The sequence below is a fragment of the Heteronotia binoei genome, chromosome 20 (genome assembly GCF_032191835.1).
Source record: "Heteronotia binoei isolate CCM8104 ecotype False Entrance Well chromosome 20, APGP_CSIRO_Hbin_v1, whole genome shotgun sequence".
Classification (NCBI taxonomy): domain Eukaryota; kingdom Metazoa; phylum Chordata; class Lepidosauria; order Squamata; family Gekkonidae; genus Heteronotia; species Heteronotia binoei.
In genome coordinates this window covers 30,718,562-30,738,582 of record NC_083242.1, presented here as the reverse complement: position 1 = coordinate 30,738,582, position 20,021 = coordinate 30,718,562, and the positions used below count along the sequence as shown (strand labels likewise).

The following is a 20,021-nucleotide window of genomic DNA, read 5'->3' as shown; positions in this document are numbered from 1 at the left end:
AGGGAGAAGGAAGCAGATGACAGCTAGTCACTTGGGGTCCTGATAGGAGCCCTCCAGGGGTTTGATTTGACCCCCGGGCTGCATGACACCCCTGAATCAGAAGCCTTGCTGGACAAAAGCCCCATCTGGCCCCACTCACTTTCAAAAAGCACTTGGTGAGCACCAGGAAAGGTGTTGGCGGGTGCTACTGCACTCATCTTGGAGATCCCTGACCTAGCTAAACTGGACTTCTGTTTGCTGGTCTCCTGCTTTAGATGCTACCTGGGTGAAAGACCCCAGGTCTTTGCCCAACTTCAAAAAATCTTTTGCTTCAAATCTTTTTGGGTGCCCCAATTGAAGAAGGGTATATACAAACTGGAACGTGTCCAGAGGAGGCCAACGAGGCTGGTGAAGGGTCTGGGGAGACCAAGTCCTATGAGGAAAGGTTGAAGGAGCTGGGCATGTTTAGCCTTGAGGGGAGACAACTGAGAGATAATAGGATCATCATCTTCAAGTACATGAAGGGCTGTCCTCGAGAGGATGGTGCAGAGTTGTTTTCTGTTGGCCCAGAAGGCCGGACCAGAACCAACGGGTTGAAATTAAATCAAAAGAGTTTATGGCTAAACAACAGGAAGAACGTTCTGACAGTTAGTGGAACAGACTTCCTCGGGAGGTGGTGGGCTCTCCTTCTTTGGAGTTTTCTCAACAGAGGCCGGATGGCCATCTGACAGCATTGAAGATCCTGTGAACTTAGGAAGATCGTGAGAAAGAGGGCAAGACGGGCTGCATCAGCGCTTACGTCTCCCCTGAGTCCTTAGCAATGATGGAGCTGAGGGACGCGAAAGAACTTCTGCGCATGAGGTTGGTGGAGCTCGAATTGAGATCTGCCAGAGTTAGTCTTTCTGTGCACATTTTCTTAGGGAAGCAAGCCAAAGTACTATCCCCGGCTAGGTATCTTTTCAATATTACTATCCCAAAATATCGGACAGCTTTCTCAAAAGCACGGCTCAACGCACTTTTTTCATCGGCGCTTTTGGGTCGTTACGCCGGGCGCCCGTATCTGGAAAGATTCACAAAGATTCATTTGTGAATCTTCTGCCTTGTGCAGGGGGTTGGACTAGATGACCCTGGAGGTCCCTTCCATCTCTATGGCTCTATGACTTTCTCCCCAGCACTTCGCATCTGTTCTCCAAGATAATCTATGTCTTTCTGTAAGAAGGAACTGGGTAGAAAATTGGAAATCTCACCTCCAGCATGCAGCAGCTCTAATCTGTTCCTTCAGTCCAAACTCTTTAGGAAAACAATGAGTTCTAAGACTCTAACTCTGCTCCGATGTGTCTGGAGAAGAAACCCTATTTTGCATTCCGCCCACTTATATGGAAATTCCTTTAGAAATGGAAGGTTCAGTGTTATTAACACGCGTCCATTCCAGCCATTCTTATTTTAATTAGCTTCAAGTAATTGGTTCTAATTCACCGTCGGGTTCCCCTCCTTTACATATTTTGGGTTGTTTACATGCATTATGAAGTAACAATTTTATGTAATTATGTGCCCTTGGTTACCCTTTATTTACGTAAGTTCACATACTTAGACATGGAGAGGATTGGGTTTTCTCCCTCCCCCTCTGCCTTTTGCCTTTGTGTGAACTGTGGTGGATCTTCTGAATCTCACCCTGAAGCAGCTGGAGAGCCGGTTTGGTGTAGTGGTTAAGTGTGCAGACTCTTATCTGGGAGAACCGGGTTTGATTCCCCACTCCTCCACTTGCACCTGCTGGAATGGCCTTGGGTAAGCCATAGCTCCGGCAGAGGTTGTCCTTGAAAGGGCAGCTGCTGGGAGAGCCCTCTCCAGCCCCACCCACCTCACAGGGTGTCTGTTGTGGGGGAGGAAGGGAAAGGAGATTGTAGGCCGTTCTGAGACTCTGTCCTTGAAAGGGCAGCTGCTGGGAGAGCCCTCTCCAGCCCCACCCGCCTCACAGGGTGTCTGTTGTGGGGGAGGAAGGTAAAGAAGATTGTGAGCCGCTCTGAGACTCTTCAGAGTGGAGGGGGGGATATAAATCCAATATCATCATCATCTTCTTCTTCTTCTTCTTCTGTTGACAACATTCACAGTTTCAATGTGATGTCAGATTCTGGGGGGGGGGGGGCGGGGGGCAAACCCTAAAGGCAGCTACACCCTTCTAAATTTCCATGCGAAGCCAGGCTCAGAGAGCCAAGTAATACACTTCTAAGGCCACCGACTTCAGTGCTCTAACACAGTGGTCTAGAGTTGCCAATCCCCAGGCGGGAGCAGGGGATCCTCCGGTTTGGAGGCCCTCCCCCCGCTTCAGGGTCGTCAGAAAGTTGGGGAGGGAGGGAAATGTCTACTGGCCACTCAAATATTTTTGTTGTTGTTCATTCGCACAGTCGATTCCGACTCTTTGCGACCCCCTGGACCAAGTCACGCCAGGCCCTCCTGTCTTCCACCATCCTCCGAAGTCTGCTCAAATTTGTGTTAGCTACATCAGCAACGCTGTCCAGCCATCTCCTCTTTTGCCGTCCCCTTCTTCTTTTTTCTTCTGTCTTTCTCAGCATCAGGGTCTTCTCCAGGGAGGGCTCCCTTCTCATTGGGTGGCCAAAGTATTTGAGCTTCAGCTTCAGCATCTGACCTTCCATGGAACAGTCTGGGTTGATTTCTCTTAGTCTGAGTTGATCTTCTTGCAGTCCGGGGGACTCTCAAGATTCTTCTCCAGTGAGTGCTCCCTTCTCATTGGGTGGCCAAAGTATTTGAGCTTCAGCTGCAGCATCTGACCTTCCAGGGAATAGTCAGGGCTGATTTCCCTTAGGACTGACTGATTGGATCTTCTTGAAGTCCAAGGGACTCTCAAGAGTCTTCTCCAGTGAGTGATCCCTTCTCATTGGGTGGCCAGAGTATTTGAGCTTCAGCATCTGACCTTCCAGGGAACAGTCAGGGTTGATTTCCCTTAGGACGGACTGATTTGATCTTCTTGCAGTCCAAGGGGCTCTTGAGAGTCTTCTCCAGCACCACAGCTGGAGAGCATCTATTCTTCTGCACTCGGCCTTCCTTATGGTCCAACTCTCACAGCCATACATTACTACTGGGAATGCCGTCGCTTTGACTGTACGGACTTTTATGCTCTATGCAAAAAACAGCCCCCTGAGCCCCAGATACCCGCAGATCAATTCCCCATTATACTCTATGCGAATCAGTCTCTATGCGTAACCGATTCCCATAGAGTATAATGCGGCATTGGTTTGTGGGTATCTGGGGCTCAGGGGGGCTGTTTTTTGAGGTAGAGGCACCACGTTTTCAGTATAGTATTCACTGCCTCTCCTAAGAACACCCTCCACGTTTCAAAAAGATTGGACCAGGGGATCCAATTCTGTGAGCCCAAACTGGCTCTCTAGCAGAGCTAGCTTCAAATCCAGTAGCATCTTCGAGGACCAACAAGTTTGGGGGGGGGGGGGTATGAAAATGATAATCGTTTTCATTCCCCACTACAATGAGGGCACTGCAGCAGGAGCTGGTCTGGTAAAATCTGGTGTAGTGGGTAAGTGTGCGGACTCTTATCTGGGAGAACCGGGTTTGATTCCCCACTCCTCCACTTGCAGCTGCTGGAATGGCCTTGGGTCAACCAGAGCTCTCTTAACTGGGAGAACCAGGTTTGATTCCCCACTCCTCCACTTGCAGCTGCTGGAATGGCCTTGGGTCAACCAGAGCTCTCTTATCTGGGAGAACCGGGTTTGATTCCCCACTCCTCCACTTGCACCTGCAGGAATGGCCTTGGGTCAGCCAGAGCTATTGCAGGAGTTGTCCTTGAAAGGGCAGCTTCTGGGAGAGCTCTCTCAGTCCCACCAACCGCACAGGGTGTTTGTTGTGGGGGAGGAAGGCGAAGGAGATTGTGAGCTACTCTGAGATTCAGTGTAGAGGAGAGGATACAAATCCAATGTATGCTACTTTTTTGTCTTGTAGTGTAATTGGTTTTATTTGCTATCTGCCATTTTACGTGCTAAGTAGTTTTAGGAAGCCCTCTGCTATTAGCCTTTCCTTACCCCTCCTTTAGATTGCATTTGAATTGGGGATGGCATGGCCATTGCTGTGGCATCTTCCCCCCCCCCCCCACCCCAGCCCATTGGTATGTATGTGACTTTGGAGCCTTCTCTTTTCTCTTGTTGGCAGATTCCAGGTATTTCAGGGAGGGAGGTTGCAGAAGAGGTTCCCCCCTTTGGTTAAAAAAAAAGAGGTAAAGGTAGTCCCCTGTGCAAGCACCAGTCGTTTTCGACTCTGGGATGACGTCGCATCACGAAATTTTCACGGCAGACTTTTTGCGGGGCGGTTTGCCCTTGCCTTCCCCAGTCATCTACACTCGCCCCACCCCCCGCCAACAAGCCGGGTACTCATTTTACTGACCTCGGAAGGATGGAAGGCTGAGTCAACCTTGAGCCGGCTACCCTAACCCAGCTTCCGCCGGGATCGAATTTGGGTCGTGAGCAGAGCTCGGACTGCAGTACTGCCGCTTTAGCACTCTGCGCCACGGGGCTCTGTGGTAGGGAATAGTTTTCAAAGTATTTTGTGAGGTAGTTTTTGGTTAAACCTGGGATGAAATGTTCACCTTTTTTGCCTTGATTCTTTCTTGATATTTCATTTGGATTGTGCAACTGGTTTTTTTATGGGTTTTATAGCTAGTTTACCTCATATCTCAGAATATTCAGAGGAGAAGGAATCTTTCTTTTGTATGGAATGATACATATATGAATTTGTTCTGGCCCCTTCCTTTCCCCCCTCCCCTCAGTTTGTATGCGAACCTGGAGTTGTTTTCTCTTTCTTGTTGGCAGATCCCAGATACTTCAGAGAAAGAGGGAGTAGTAGAGCTCTTTCCCCTGCGGTACTACAGAGTAGACTCCAAAACATTCTGTCGGGGGAACTTTCTGATGAAACTTGAGATGTCATGGTGATCCTCTCTACCTTAATTCTTTGTTGATATGGCCCTCGACTGTAAAAGTTTTTGTTTTTACGAATTTTACTGTTAAAATTTACTTGGCATCCCAGAATACTTTGACTTTTTCTTCTTCCCCTCTTTTTTGTGACAGGTTCTAAATACGACCGGTTCTAAATAAACTTTATATTTTTTTTAAAAGGGGGGGGGGGAGATTTAGGGAGTATGAGTTTTCAAAGACAGATACCAAGGGAGCTTTGACTCTCAAAAGCCTAATCCCAGGAAGGCCCTACTGCAGTCTAGCTGGTCAGGAAGCTCTTCTAAAGGTAAGGGGCCACCACTGAAAAGGCTCTGTCTCACCTCACCTCTGAAGGCAGGGTCACATGGAGAAGAGCTTGGGAAGCTGGGAGGCATACCTTAACTGGTGGGCTTTTGTTTCCCTGTTGGAGCTGATTCCTATGAATCTGTCCTGTGAACGGTGGCATTTTTCTCAGGCCCAACGAGTTGATACCACCTCTTGCATTCAACAAAAGCTCCCTTCGCACAAGAGGAAAGCCAGCCATTAGCAGAGCAGATCCCAGTGGGATGACCACTCAATGGCAAAACTCAGTGATGAAAGCCCCTCTTCTCCAATATAAGAGCCAGCGTGGTATAGAAGTTAGAGCATCAGACTGGGGGCCTGGGACACCCAGGTTCGGATCCCCACTCTTGTCACAGAAGCTCACTGGGTGACCTTGGGCCAATCACATACTCTCCACTGAGCCTACCTCACAGGACTGCTGGAAGTGAGGGAAAATGGAGTAGGGGGGATGCCATAAGCTACTTAAAACATAAGAACATAAGTCAAGCCATGTTAGATCAGGCCAATGGCCCCTCCAGTCCAACACTCTGTGTCACATAAGAACATAAGAGAAGCCATGTTGGATCAGGCCAAAGGCCCCTCCAGTCCAACACTCTGTGTCTCATAAGAACAGAAGAGAAGCCATGTTGGATCAGGCCAATGGCCCATCCAATCCAACACTCTGTGTCACATAAGAACAAAAGAGAAGCCATGTTGGATCAGGCCAATGGCCCCTCCAGTCCAACACTTTGTGTCACAAAGAACATAAGAGAAGCCATGTTGGATCAAGCCGATGGCCCATCCAGTCCAACACTCTGTGTCACATAAGAACATAAGAGAAGCCATGTTGGATCAGGCCAAAGTCCCCTCCAGTCCAACACTTTGTGTCACATAAGAACATAAGAGAAGCCATGTTGTATCAGGCCAGTGGCCAATCCAGTCCAACACTCTGTGTCACACAAGTGGCCAAAAAAAACCAGGTGCCATCAGGAGGTCCATCAGTGGGGCCAGGACACTAGAAGTCCTCCCACTGTACCCCCCCAAGCACCAAGAATACAGAGCAGCACTGCCCCAGACACAGAGTTCCAACAATAAGCTGTGGCTAATAGCCACTGATGGACCTCTGCTCCATAGGCTTATCCAATGCCTTCTTGAAACTGGCTATGCTTGTAGCTGCCACGTGGCAGTGAATTCCACTTGTTAATCACCGTTTGGGTGAAGAAGGACTTCCTTTTATCCGTTCTAACCCGACTGCTCAGCAATTTCATTGAGTGCCCACGAGTTCTCGTATTGTGAGAAAGGGAGAAAAGTCCTTCTTGCTCTGTCTTCTCTATCCCATGCATCATCTTGTAGATGACCATGGAAGGCAATGGCAAACCACCCCATAAAAGCCTGCCAAGAAAACGTCATGATGTGACCTCACCCTGTGGGTCAGTAATGCCTCGGTGCTTGCACAGGGGACTACCTTTACCTCTAAAACTCATTTCTACCTTTGATTTGGGGTAGTGGTTAAGTGTGCGGACTCTTATCTGGGAGAACCGGGTTTGATTCCCCACTTCTCCACTTGCACCTGCTGGAATGGCCTTGGGTCAGCCATAGCTCTGGCAGAGGTTGTCCTTGAAAGGGCAGCTGCTGTGAGAGCACTCTCCAGCCCCACCCACCTCACAGGGGGTCTGTTGTGGGGGAGGAAGGGACAGGAGATTGTGAGCCACTCTGAGACTCTTCGGAGTGGAGGGCGGGATATAAATCCAATATCTTCATCTACCTCACAGGGTGTCTGTTGTGGGGGAGGAAGGGAAAGAAGATTGTAGGCTGCTCTGAGACTCTGTCCTTGAAAGGGCAGTTGCTGTGAGAGCCCTCTCCAGCCCCACCCACCTCACAGGGGGTCTGTTGTGGGGGAGGAAGGGACAGGAGATTGTGAGCCACTCTGAGACTCTTCGGAGTGGAGGGCAGGATATAAATCCAATATCTTCATCTACCTCACAGGGTGTCTGTTGTGGGGGAGGAAGGGAAAGAAGATTGTAGGCTGCTCTGAGACTCTGTCCTTGAAAGGGCAGCTGCTGTGAGAGCCCTCTCCAGCCCCACCCACCTCACAGGGTGTCTGTTGTGGGGGAGGAAGGGAAAGGAGATTGTGAGCCGCTCTGAGACTCTTCGGAGTGGAGGGCGGGATATAAATCCAATATCTTCTTCATCTTCTTCACTCTTCTGGAGCCTCCATTTCTAGCCAAGCCGGCTCTCAGCTTTTAATTCCAGTCATCCTTTCGTCACACGCCCAACTATCTCCCACCGATCGGCCCGCACTTCTGGCACTAGACCAAATGATACGTTTGAATTCCCATTTCCCCATCGCCGGTCCTTCAGCGCTGCTTCTGACTCAGAGGCATCGCGGCCCCGAATCGAGAAGGAATATAATAGCAGCCACATTAGGGTTTTAGATGCTGCATATTTTCATTAAGTTGCAGGCGAGAGAATGGTGGCTCGCATATGTTATGAGCTCGGCCAATTCTTTCTTTCCCATTTAGGAACCAATTGTGTCCCCGGCCCATCCCCATGTCTCTTAATGACCCCGTCGGAATTCACTAGGGATTGATTTTCCTCGCCCAAAGTTTATGTGAATCATTAGGGTTTGTAGAATCTTTCGGGCTCAAGTGCCGTGTTCTACTGGAGAAAGTTTTCCTTCCAGACGTTTCGTTCTCGGCTGCGGAGAACATCCTCAGTGGCATTGCAGCCGGAGCAGGCGCTCTGACCTTCTTGGCTGCTGTGCATTGAGTGGGGCCAGGCCTGCTGGAGAGCTGCTATTTCTAGGCTGGAGGGGGTGTGGTGAAAGGGCAATTGGTTTGTGAATGTACCCACAATCAACACAGAACAATACCCCAGATGTCATCTTCACAATCAACACAGAACAATGGTCACATTCCACAGCCAGTTTCCCTATCACCACCCTTCCAGGAAGCCCCACCAAACAATGGGTTGCTCTGGAGCCATTTTTCCTGAGCTAAGACAAAACCGGGTGAGCCGGAGGCTAAAAAAACCTGTGAGCTGGCTCACACTAACTCAGTTTAGAGGGAACAACGGCTTACTTGTTGGATAAAATTGGATTCTCTGTTCCTCTTGTTTGTAAACAGTGCACACTTCTGCACATGAAGTGTTTATTAGTTCAATCGTTTTTGAGGCACCAGGAAGTTGTCAACACTTCTAATAGACGTGGCGCCTCAGCCTTTGCCCCATCCCAAGGGGATCGCTCAGGTGGTTTAGCTGGAGAACCGGCACCACTCACCTCAAGGCCAGGGCAAAAGACAGGCCCATTTCTCAGCAGGCACAGATATCGCTTAATGCCAGACCGTCAAGCGGGTGCCTGGTGCCAACCGTGCCAGTCTCAGCATCTCTCACGTGCGACCGTGACTCAGAGCCGTTGCATAAATATGAGGGCCCCAGAGAACTGAACGCAATCAGTCTCTTGTCTGTGGGTTCCCGTTTCGGCCTCCTTTGCCAAGCGGACTTGGTGAATAAGCTTCCCAGACACAGAGGTGACCGTTAGCCGGCTCGTCTGACTAATTTTTCCAAAGGGAGGAGGGGGGGGCGGAAAGCCTTTCCCTTTCTCTTGGGTTTTTCAAATGGTTTTACCAGCAGGAGATTTCGGTTGCCAGCGGCGACTGTGCTCTTTTTGTAATTCAGACACAGGTGCCGAGAACTTTTGCCGCAAAGACTTTTCTGTCGAGGACTATTTATAAATTGCAACCTCTCCCCGCCATCTACCACCCTCTGAACCGATCGGCTAATCTTAAAATGGCTCTTGTACCACCTCTGAGTTGGCTTCCCAAGACTTTTAATGTGGGAGTTTGGTTTGTTTGATTTTTTTTTTGAAAGGGCATAAACATGAGTAGGTTTTCTAGGCCTTGCTCTCACATCCAGACATTAGGGAAACAGGGTTGCCAGCCTCTGGGAAATAGAGATCAGTTCTCCTGGACAGAAAGGCTACTTTGGAAGTGGATTTTGTGGCAGTTCACCCCATTGAAGTGCCTCCTCTCCCCAACCCCCACCCTCCTGAGGGTGGGACCCGAGGATCCCTCTGAGTTACAGCTCATCTCCAAACAGGGCCGGCCCTGTGACTAGGCAAACTAGGGAATTGCCTAGGGCACCAGCCTTCCGGGAGCACCAAAGAGCCTGTTTGGTGTACTGGTTAAGGGTGCGGACTCTTATCTGGGAGAACCAGGTTTGATTCCCCACTCATAAGAACATAAGAGAAGCCATGTTGGATCAGGCCAATGGCCCATCCAGTCCAACACTCTGTGTCACAGAAGAACATAAGGGAAGCCATGTTGGATCAGGCCAATGGCCCTTCCAGTCCAACACTCTGTGTCAGATTAAGAACAGAAGAGAAGCCATGTTTGGATCAGGCAATGGACCATCCAGTCCAACACTCTGTGTCAGATAAGAACAGAAGAGAAGCCATGTTGGATCAGGCCAATGGACCATCCAGTCCAACACTCTGTGTCACATAAGAGAAGCCCTGTTGGATCAGGCCAATGGCCCATCCAGTCCAACACTCTGTGTCACATAAGAACATAAGAGAAGCCATGTTGGATCAGGCCAATGGCCCCTCCTGTCCAACACTCTGTGTCACATAAGAACATAAGAGAAGCCATGTTGGATCAGGCCAATGGCCCCTCCAGTCCAACACTCTGTGTCACAGAAGAACATAAGAGAAGCCATGTTGGATCAGGCCAATGGCCCATCCAGTCCATCACTCTGTGTCACACAGTGGCCAAAAAATTTATATATACACACACACACACACACACACACACACACACACACACATATATATATATATATATATATATATATATATATACACACACACACACACACACACTGTGGCTAATAGCCACAGATGGACCTCTGCTTCATATTTTTATCTAACCCCCTTGAATCTGTCTATGCTCGTAGCCGCCGCCACGTCCCGTGGCAGTGAGTTCCACATGTTAATCACCCTTTGGCATTCCTCCACTTGCAGCTGCTGGAATGGCCTTGGGTCAGCCATAGCTCTGGCAGAGCTCGTCCTTGAAAGGGCAGCTTCTGGGAGAGCCCTCTCAGTCCCATCCCCCTCACAGGGTGTCTGTTGTGTGTTGGGGAGGGGAAGGCAAAGGAGATTGTGACTGCTCTGAGGTTCAGAGTGAAGGGTGGGGTATAAATCCAATATTATCATCGTCAACATCATCTCTTTCATCATCATCTTCTTCTTCTTCTTCTTCAAATTGGGCAGCCACCCATGTGACTCAGTGATGTTCTCAGTTCAGGGGGGCCACCAGACGTTAGCCTTGCTTAGGTGCCGGACAGCCTAGAGCCGGCCCGGTCTCCAGAATATGGAGATCAATTCCCCTGGAGAAAATGGATGTGTTAGAAGGTGGACTCTCTGGCACTGAACCCCACTGAGGTCCCTGTCCTCCCCAGGTTCCATTGCAAAATCTCCAGGATCCATCGCAAAATCTCCAGTCTGGATCCGGCAACCCTATCCCCCCATCCCGTGCTGGTGGCCAAGGCGGGTGGCACCAGACCTTGTCCTCAGTTGGGGTATAATGCCAACGAGACTGCCTCCCAAAGGACCTATTTTTTTCCTGGAGATGGGTTGTAATTCTGAGAGATCTCTAGCCACCGCCTGGAGACTGGCAACCCTACAACCAGAGACTGGGACTTTTCTTTGGTGGCCCCTTGATCGTGGAACGCCCTTCCTCTCGCAGCTCTCCCGGCCCCTACGTTGCATTGAACATCAGACCAGATTGGTTCTCTTCACCCCGGCCTCTCATTAAGGGCTTGATTCTGAATTCTGTCTTTGTCGAGACGCTGTCATTTGAAGCTGTCGATGGTCTGTTTTTATGAGCTATGTTGTTTGGGGTTTTTTTTACTGCCGGCCTGGACTTTGTTTAAGGCTGACTTTTCATTCATCTCTTCTAAAGGTGTCATTTTGACCACTTCTATTTTGCAAGCTGCCTCAGGCAGGTTCCTGGCGAGGCAGATATTAAAAAGTTTCCCATTTAATCAATAAAGTTCAACAAATTGAAGGCAGCATAAGTTTGTTGTGAGCAGGCTGTCAAGCGCTTATTTCTGTAACATAATTGTTTCATAGACAAAGAACAGGTCACCAGCTTTCTACTGCTCCCCCCTTATTTACAACCGTTGGGCAAGTAATAAATCCATCTGGCCCAAGGATGTCTATGCTACAGCCCGGCTGGTACCACTTTCAAGTCACCTCTCCCACAGGTTCACACAGACAACTCTTAAGAACATAAGAGAAGCCATGTTGGATCAGGCCAATGGCCCCTCCAGTCCAACACTCTGTGTCACAGAAGAACATAAGAGAAGCCCTGTTGGATCAGGCCAATGGTCCATCCAGTCCAACACTCTGTGTCACAGAAGAACATAAGAGAAGCCATGTTGGATCAGGCCAATGGCCCGTCCAGTCCAACACTCTGTGTCACATAAGAACATAAGAGAAGCCATGTTGGATCAGGCCAATGGCCCATCCAGTCCAACACTCTGTGTCACATAAGAACATAAGAGAAGCCATGTTGGATCAGGCCAATGGCTCACTCAGTCCAACACTCTGTGTCACATAAGAACATAAGATAAGCCATGTTGGATCAGACCAGTGGCCCATCCTGTCCAACACTCTGTGTCACAGAAGAACATAAGAGAAGCCATGTTGGATCAGGCCAATGGCCATCCAGTCCAACACTCTGTGTCACAGAAGAACATAAGAGAAGCCATGTTGGATCAGACCAGTGGCCCATCCTGTCCAACACTCTGTGTCACAGAAGAACATAAGAGAAGCCATGTTGGATCAGGCCAATGGCCATCCAGTCCAACACTCTGTGTCACAGAAGAACATAAGAGAAGCCATGTTGGATCAGACCAGTGGCCCATCCTGTCCAACACTCTGTGTCACAGAAGAACATAAGAGAAGCCATGTTGGATCAGGCCAATGGCCATCCAGTCCAACACTCTGTGTCACACAGTGGCCAAAAAAGAAAGGAGGAGCCACTGTCAGATTCGGAGTGGAGGGCAGGATGTAAATTCAGAATCATCATTGTTGTAATCTTATTTAAAAAAAAAAAAAGTAAAGGTAGAGTCTCCTGTGCAAGCACCAGTCGTTTCCGACTCTGGGATGATGTTGCTTTCACAACGTTTTCACGGCAGACTTTTGACGGGGTGGTTTGCCCTTGCCTTCCCCAGTCATCTACGCTTTCCCCTCAGCAAGCTGGGGACTCAGTTGACCGACCTCGGAAGGATGGAAGGCTGAGTCAACCTTGAGCCGGCTGCCTGAACCAGCTTTCGCTGGGATCGAACTCAGGTCGCGAGCAGAGCTCGGACTGCAGTACTGCAGCTTTTCCACTCTGCGCCACGGGGCAGAGGAATTATTATTATCTTGTAGTATATAATGAAAGAATTATACAACTCATTGAAGTTCCTCCTCTCCCCAGCCGCCACCCTCCTGAGGGTGGGACCTGAGGATTCCTCTGAGTTACAGCTCGTCTCTAAATAGGGCCAGCCCCACCACTAGGCAAACTAGAGAAGTGTGAGAATGGGAGGTGTTTTTTAATAGCCTAAATTCCTTAGTAATAAAAGAGATAGTGTTTAGTAACCTTTGAACCCGTGACTCAAGTATGCATCTGTGTGGTAACCTTTGACGATATCCTATATAGCAACTGTGTAACCCTGTATACGTCTTTACTCCCAACGCTTGTGTCCTGGGTACAGCTTCTGAGTTTCTAACAATAAAACAGCTTTGATAGAAAACCAAAGACTGCTTATTGAGAAATATCAACGCTTGACACAGGCCCTCTTCCTTGGACTGATTCTCTTGCCTTGGAATGGTAGCGTGCAGGGCTTTTTTTGTAGCAGGAACTCCTTTGCGTATTAGGCCACACACACCCTGATGTAGCCAATCCTCCAAGAGCTTACAGTAGGCCCTGTAAGAAGAGCCTTGTAAGCTCTTGGCGGATTGGCTACATCAGGGGTTTGTGGCCTGATACGCAAAGGAGTTCCTGCCACAAAAAAAAGCCCTGGTAGCGTTGTTAGCGGCCTCAAAGCAGGGCACGAATAGGGAGGGCATGAACCAAACCACAAATCATGATTCATGCTAAAAATGGCCAAGTTGATTCCCCAGCCTCTGTGTTCCTGGTCAGTTTCCAGTGAAACTGACTAGACATCGCAGCGCTGCTCTCTAGCCCCTGTCCATCTGGTTGCTTTACAGTGAAACTGAATAGACCCGGCAGTTCTGCTCTCCTAGCCCCTGTGCTTCTGCTCGCTTTCCAGTGAAACTGACTAGAAACGGCAGCTCTGCTCTCCTAGCCCCTGTGCTTCTGGTCGCTTTCCAGTGAAACTGACTAGACACGGCAGCTCTGCTCTCCAAGCCCCTGTGCTTCTGGTCGCTTTCCAGTGAAACTGACTAGACACGGCAGCTCTGCTCTCCTAGCCCCTGTGCTTCTGTTCGCTTTCCAGTGAAACTGACTAGACACGGCAGCTCTGCTCTCCTAGCCCCTGTGCTTCTGCTCGCTTTCCAGTGAAACTGACTAGACACGGCAGCTCTGCTCTCCTAGCCCCTGTGCTTCTGCTCGCTTTCCAGTGAAACTGACTAGACACGGCAGCTCTGCTCTCCTAGCCCCTGTGCTTCTGCTCGCTTTCCAGTGAAACTGACTAGACACGGCAGCTCTGCTCTCCTAGCCCCTGTGCTTCTGCTCGCTTTCCAGTGAAACTGACTAGACACGGCAGCTCTGCTCTCCTAGCCCCTGTGCTTCTGCTCGCTTTCCAGTGAAACTGACTAGACACGGCACCTCTGCTCTCCTAGCCCCTGTGCTTCTGCTCGCTTTCCAGTGAAACTGACTAGACACGGCAGCTCTGCTCTCCTAGCCCCTGTGCTTCTGCTCGCTTTCCAGTGAAACTGACTAGACACGGCAGCTCTGCTCTCCTAGCCCCTGTGCTTCTGCTCGCTTTCCAGTGAAACTGACTAGACACGGCAGCTCTGCTCTCCTAGCCCCTGTGCTTCTGCTCGCTTTCCAGTGAAACTGACTAGACACGGCACCTCTGCTCTCCCAGCCCCTGTGCTTCTGGTCGCTTTCCAGTGAAACTGACTAGACACGGCAGCTCTGCTCTCCTAGCCCCTGTGCTTCTGGTCGCTTTCCAGTGAAACTGACTAGACACGGCAGTTCTGCTCTCCTAACCCCTGTGCTTCTGGTCACTTTCCAGTTGCTTTCTGGCGGTGGGGCTGAGAGAACTCTCACAGAAGCTGCCCTTTCAAGGACAATTTCTACGAGAGCTATGGCTGACCCAAGGCCATTCCAGCAGGTGCAAGTGGAGGAGTGGGGAATCAAATCCAGTCCTCCCAGATAAGTCCACGCACTTAACCACTACACCAAACTGGCTCTAGAGTTATGCAGCTGCACCTACTATTCAATGGACAAGGTAGATGGGGAGGAAGAGAGGGAACAAATCAGTCAGTATCATAATGCCTCTGTATAAATCAATGGTGCGGTCTCATTTGGAATACTGTGTACAGTTCTGATCACCACACCTCAGACAGGATATTATAGCATTGGAAAAAGTCCAGAAAAAAGCAACTAGAATGATTAAAGGTTTGGAACACTTTCCCTATAAAGAAAGGTTAAAATGCTTGGGGCTCTTTAGCGTGGAGAAACGTCGACATGATAGAGGTTTACAAGTTTATGCATGGGATGGAGAAAGTAGAGAAAGAAGTCCTTTTCTCCCTTTCTCACACTAAAAGAACTTGTGAGCATTCGATGAAATTGTTGAGCAGTCAGGCTAAAACGGATAAAAGGAAGTCCTTCTTCACCGAAAGTGTGATCCACAACAGGAGGTGGTGGCGGCTACAAACATAGCCAACTTTAAGAGGGGATTGGATAAAAATATGGAGCAAAGATCCATCAGTGGCTATTAGCCACAGTGTATATATATATATATATATATATATATATATATATATATATATATATATATATATATATATATATATATATATATGTGTGTGTGTGTGTGTGTGTGTGTGTGTGTGTGTGTGTGTATGTGTGTGTGTGTATATGTATATATATACACATACACATATATATTGGCCACTGTGTGACACAGAGTGTTGGACTGGATAGGCCACTGGCCTGATCCAACATGGCTTCTCTTATGTTTTTATGTGACACAGAGTGTTTGGACTGGATGGCCATTGGCCTGATTCAAGATGGCTTTTCTTATGTTCTTATGTGACACAGAGTGTTGGACTGGATGGCCATTGGCCTGATCCAAGATGGCTTTTCTTATGTTCTTATGTGACACGGCGTGGTGGACTGGATGGGCCATTGGCCCGATCCAACATGGCTTCTCTTATGTTCTTATGTGACCCAGAGTGTTGGACTGGAGGGGCCATTGGCCTGATCCAACATGGCTTCTCTTATGTTCTTATGTGACACAGAGTGTTGGACTGGATTGGCCATTGGCCTGATCCAAGATGGCTTTTCTTATGTTCTTATGTGACACGGCGTGGTGGACTGGATGGGCCATTGGCCCGATCCAACATGGCTTCTCTTATGTTCTTATGTGACACAGAGTGTTGGACTGGAGGGGCCATTGGCCTGATCCAACATGGCTTCTCGTATGTCCTTATGTTCTTAACTGTCAGAAAGGTTCAGGAGCTGTGCTCCTTTGAACTCCGGCTGAATCTGAGGCCTGCTTAAAGTGATGACGGGGAAATGTGCCATCTGGCTTGCATTCCCATTCCTCTGTATAGGTGTTTAAACAATACAGACAATTGTGCTAAAAATGTGCTTGGTGTTTCTTGTCTCAGTTCCTTCTTTTTGAGGGAGGGGGGGTGATTTCCCTACAATTGAAGAGGAGCCGAGAAACACAAACCCACCCTCTCCGACCCCCGCCGGCACCCGGGGGCTTGCTCTTTCTCTCCTTCCCACCGTGCCAGAGACTTCTCGGCTGCAGCGAGGATCAGGAAGGAGGCCGTTTGTGAACACAGCAGCTTCTTTGAGAAGGCAAATGCAAAAAAAAAGGGCAGCGGAGCTGGGCAGATGTGTCGGCGCGCCGAGATTTCCGCTAAGCATTTCGGTTGGATGCCAGCACAGCTCGGGCTCTGCATGGCAAGTGAGGAAGAGAAGAAGGCCCGTTTTGTTGCGGGGCACATTTTTTAAAAAGAAAAGAACGAAAACTGGAACACAATGGAAATTGGTGCTGGAAAATACTCCACGAAGCCTCACTCTGAGCTCCAGTGTAGGGTTTCCGGAACCCTGCCAGGAATGGAAGAATGCCTACTGGGGGGGGACACTTCCTCGCTGCCAACCAGCTGGCTAGCGGGGGGGGGGAAATTCCACCCCCATCTGGCCCAAAGAGGCAGGGGTGGAATTCTAACAAGAGCGCCTTTGCATATCAGGCCACACACCCCTGATGTAGCCAGTCCTCTTTTTTGTATGCTCTTGGAGGACTGGCTGCATCAGGGGGTGTGGCCTAATATGCAAAGGAGCTCCTGCTAGAATTCCAGCCCTGCAAATAGGCAACACGATGACATCACCCAGAAGCGGCGTCATCAAGTCACCAATTTTGTGCAATTTTGTGCAAATCAGCGTCAAACCATAGAGTTTTGCCCAAAAACTAGAGTGTTGCCACTGCCTACAGTCAACGATGTGATGATGGCACTTCAGGCCTCAGCCTCTATGCCTTGTCGTTGGCTGTGCAGGATGGCCACTGTGTGGGACAGGAACTGGTTGGCCGCTGTGTGGGACAGGATGCTGGACTAGATGGACCATTGGAATGATCCAGCAGGGCTCTTCTGATGTTCTTCTCAGGGAAGTCCTTGCCTCTCTGCCCTGTTGTTGTCCCTCCAGAGGAACTGGTTGGCCGCTGTGTGAGACAGGATGCTGGACTAGATGGACCATTGGTCTGATCCAGCAGGGCTCTTCTGATGTTCTTCTCAGGGGAAGGCCTTGGCCTCTCTGCCCTGTTGTTGTCCCTCCAGAGGAACTGATTGGAAGCTGTGTGAGACAGGATGCTGGACTAGATGGACCATTGGTCTGATCCAGCAGGGCTCTTCTGATGTTCTTCTCAGGGGAAGGCCTCAGCCTCTCTGCCCTGTTGTTGTCCCTCCAGAGGAACTGGTTGGCCACTGTGTGAGATGGAATGCTGGACTAGATGGACCCTCCCTGGTCTGATCCAGCAGGGATCTTCTGATGTTCTTCTTAGGGGAAGGCCTTGGTCTCTCTGCCCTGTTGTTGTCCCTCCAGAGGAACTGGTTGGCCACTGTGTGAGACAGAATGCTGGACTAGATGGACCATTGGTCTGATCCAGCAGGGCTCTTCTGATGTTCTTTTCAGGGGAAGCCTTGGCCTCTCTGCCCTGTTGTCGCCCCTCCAGAGGAACTGGTTGGCCGCTGTGTGAGACGGGATGCTGGACTAGATGGACCCTCACTGGTCTGACCCAGCAGGGTTCTTCTGATGTTCTTCTCAGGGGAAGGCCTCAGTCTCTATGCCCTGTTGTTGTCCCTCCAGAGGAACTGGTTGGCCGCTGTGTGGGAGAGCATGCTGGACTAGATGGACCATTGGTATGATCCAGCAGGGCTCTTCTGATGTCCTATTTGGCCACCAATCTCCACCGAGCAAATGTCAACATGATAACCAAGACAGAGCATGGTGATTTCAACATGATAATCATGAGTAGGGGAGCAATCAGTGAGCATCATGGGAAAATCCCTCCAGGTTCCAGGGCCCACGGAGCATCTCTTCTTTGCAGACCCTTTCCTAGGGCTGCTTACAGAGGTGGAATTCCACCAGGAGCTCGTCTACATATTAGGCCACGCACCCCCTGATGTACTCAATCATCCTGGCACTTACAGTAGGCCCTGTACTAAGAGCCCTCTAAGCTCTTGGAGGATTGGCTACATCGGGGGGGGGGCGTGGCCTAATATGCAGAGGAGCTCCTGCTAGAAAAAAAGCCCTGCAGCCAATCAATAAACAATAATAGCTCTGACCTGAATAGTCCAGGCAAGCCTGATCTTGTCAGATCTTGGAAGCTAAGCGGGGCCCGGCTACTTGGAATACCAGCAGCTGGGAGGACATGGGCAGGCTCTATTCAGCCACCTCTCCAAATATTCTTCAGGCCCCCAAGAGGGGTCCGTCACCAGACGTTGCTATGACTTGGAGGACGGTAAGCAGTGGGGTGCCGCAGGGCTCTGTACTGGGTCCCATGCTCTTTAACTTGTTCATAAATGATTTGGAGTTGGGAGTGAGCAGTGAAGTGGCCAAGTTTGCGGATGACACTAAATTGTTCAGGGTGGTGAGAACCAGAGAGGATTGTGAGGCACTCCAAAGGGATCTGTTGAGGCTGGGTGAGTGGCGTCAACGTGGCAGATGAGGTTCAATGTGGCCAAGTGCAAAGTAATGCACATTGGGGCCAAGAATCCCAGCTACAAATACAAGTTGATGGGGTGCGAACTGGTAGAGACTGACCAAGAGAGAGATCTTGGGGTCGTGGTAGATAACTCACTGAAAATGTCAAGACAGTGTGCGTTTGCAATAAAAAAGGCCAACGCCATGCTGGGAATTATTAGGAAGGGAATTGAAAACAAATCAGCCAGTATCATAATGCCCCTGTATAAATCGATGGTGCGGTCTCATTTGGAGTACTGTGTGCAGTTCTGGTCGCCGCACCTCAAAAAGGATATTATAGCATTGGAGAAAGTCCAGAGAAGGGCAACTAGAATGATTAAAGGGCTGGAACACTTTCCCTATGAAGAAAGGTTGAAACGCTTGGGTCTCTTTAGCTTGGAGAAACGTCGACTGCGGGGTGACATGATAGAGGTTTACAAGATAATGTATGGGATGGAGAAAGTAGAGAAAGAAGTACTTTTCTCTCTTTCTCACAATACAAGAACTTGTGGGCATTCGATGAAATTGCTGAGCAGCCAGGTTAAAATGGATAAAAGGAAGTACTTCTTCACCCAAAGGGTGATTAACATGTGGAATTCACTGCCACAGGAGGTGGTGGCGGCCACAAGCATAGCCACCTTCAAGAGGGGTTTAGATAAAAATATGGAGCAGAGGTCCATCAGTGGCTATTAGCCACAGTGTGTGTGTATTTATAAAAAATTTTGCCACTGTGTGACACAGAGTGTTGGACTGGATGGGCCATTGGCCTGATCCAACATGGCCTCTCTTATGTTCTTATGACTTTCAGGTGCAACACACACACATGCAGCCCCCCCCCCCCCAATAAAATAACAATAATGATCAGGGGTCAAATTCTAGCAGCAGCTTCTTGGCGTATGAAGCCACACACCCCTGATGTAGCCAATCCTCCAAGAGCTTACAAGGCTCTTTTTTATAAGCTCCTGGAGGATTGGTTACATCAGGGGTGTGTGGCCTAATATGTAAAGGAGCTCCTGCTAGAATTACACCCCGGGGTAAGGATAATTTTAATTCTCCCCCCCCCCCCAATAAATAACTAAAGCCTACTTTCCCAAGGAGAACCAGCCCATGTATCTCTCTTCATAATTGAGCGCTACTATATGTCAAGGTGAAACTGTCCACCGTTCATTGATCCCACGTAGAATATTCTCTCAGCTTGGCTTTGACAAGACGTCGAATAACAACAGCCGCTGCGGGTAACCTTCTTTCAGCCTGGCGTAAGGAGGGCCCAATTAAAGATGAACTGTCTTTCCCCCTTTCTTTTCTGCAGGTTGCCTCTTGTGCTTCTGTGGCGTCGACCCTT

At 49.4% G+C, this 20,021-nt stretch overlaps 1 protein-coding gene across 4 annotated transcripts in view; it reads left to right on the top strand.

The window, feature by feature from the left end:
* The window catches only part of LOC132588152 (protein ELFN1-like), a 644,710-nt gene that overhangs the window by 364,348 nt on the left and 260,341 nt on the right, over positions 1–20,021 (top strand). The gene's annotated exons all lie outside the window — the stretch shown is intronic.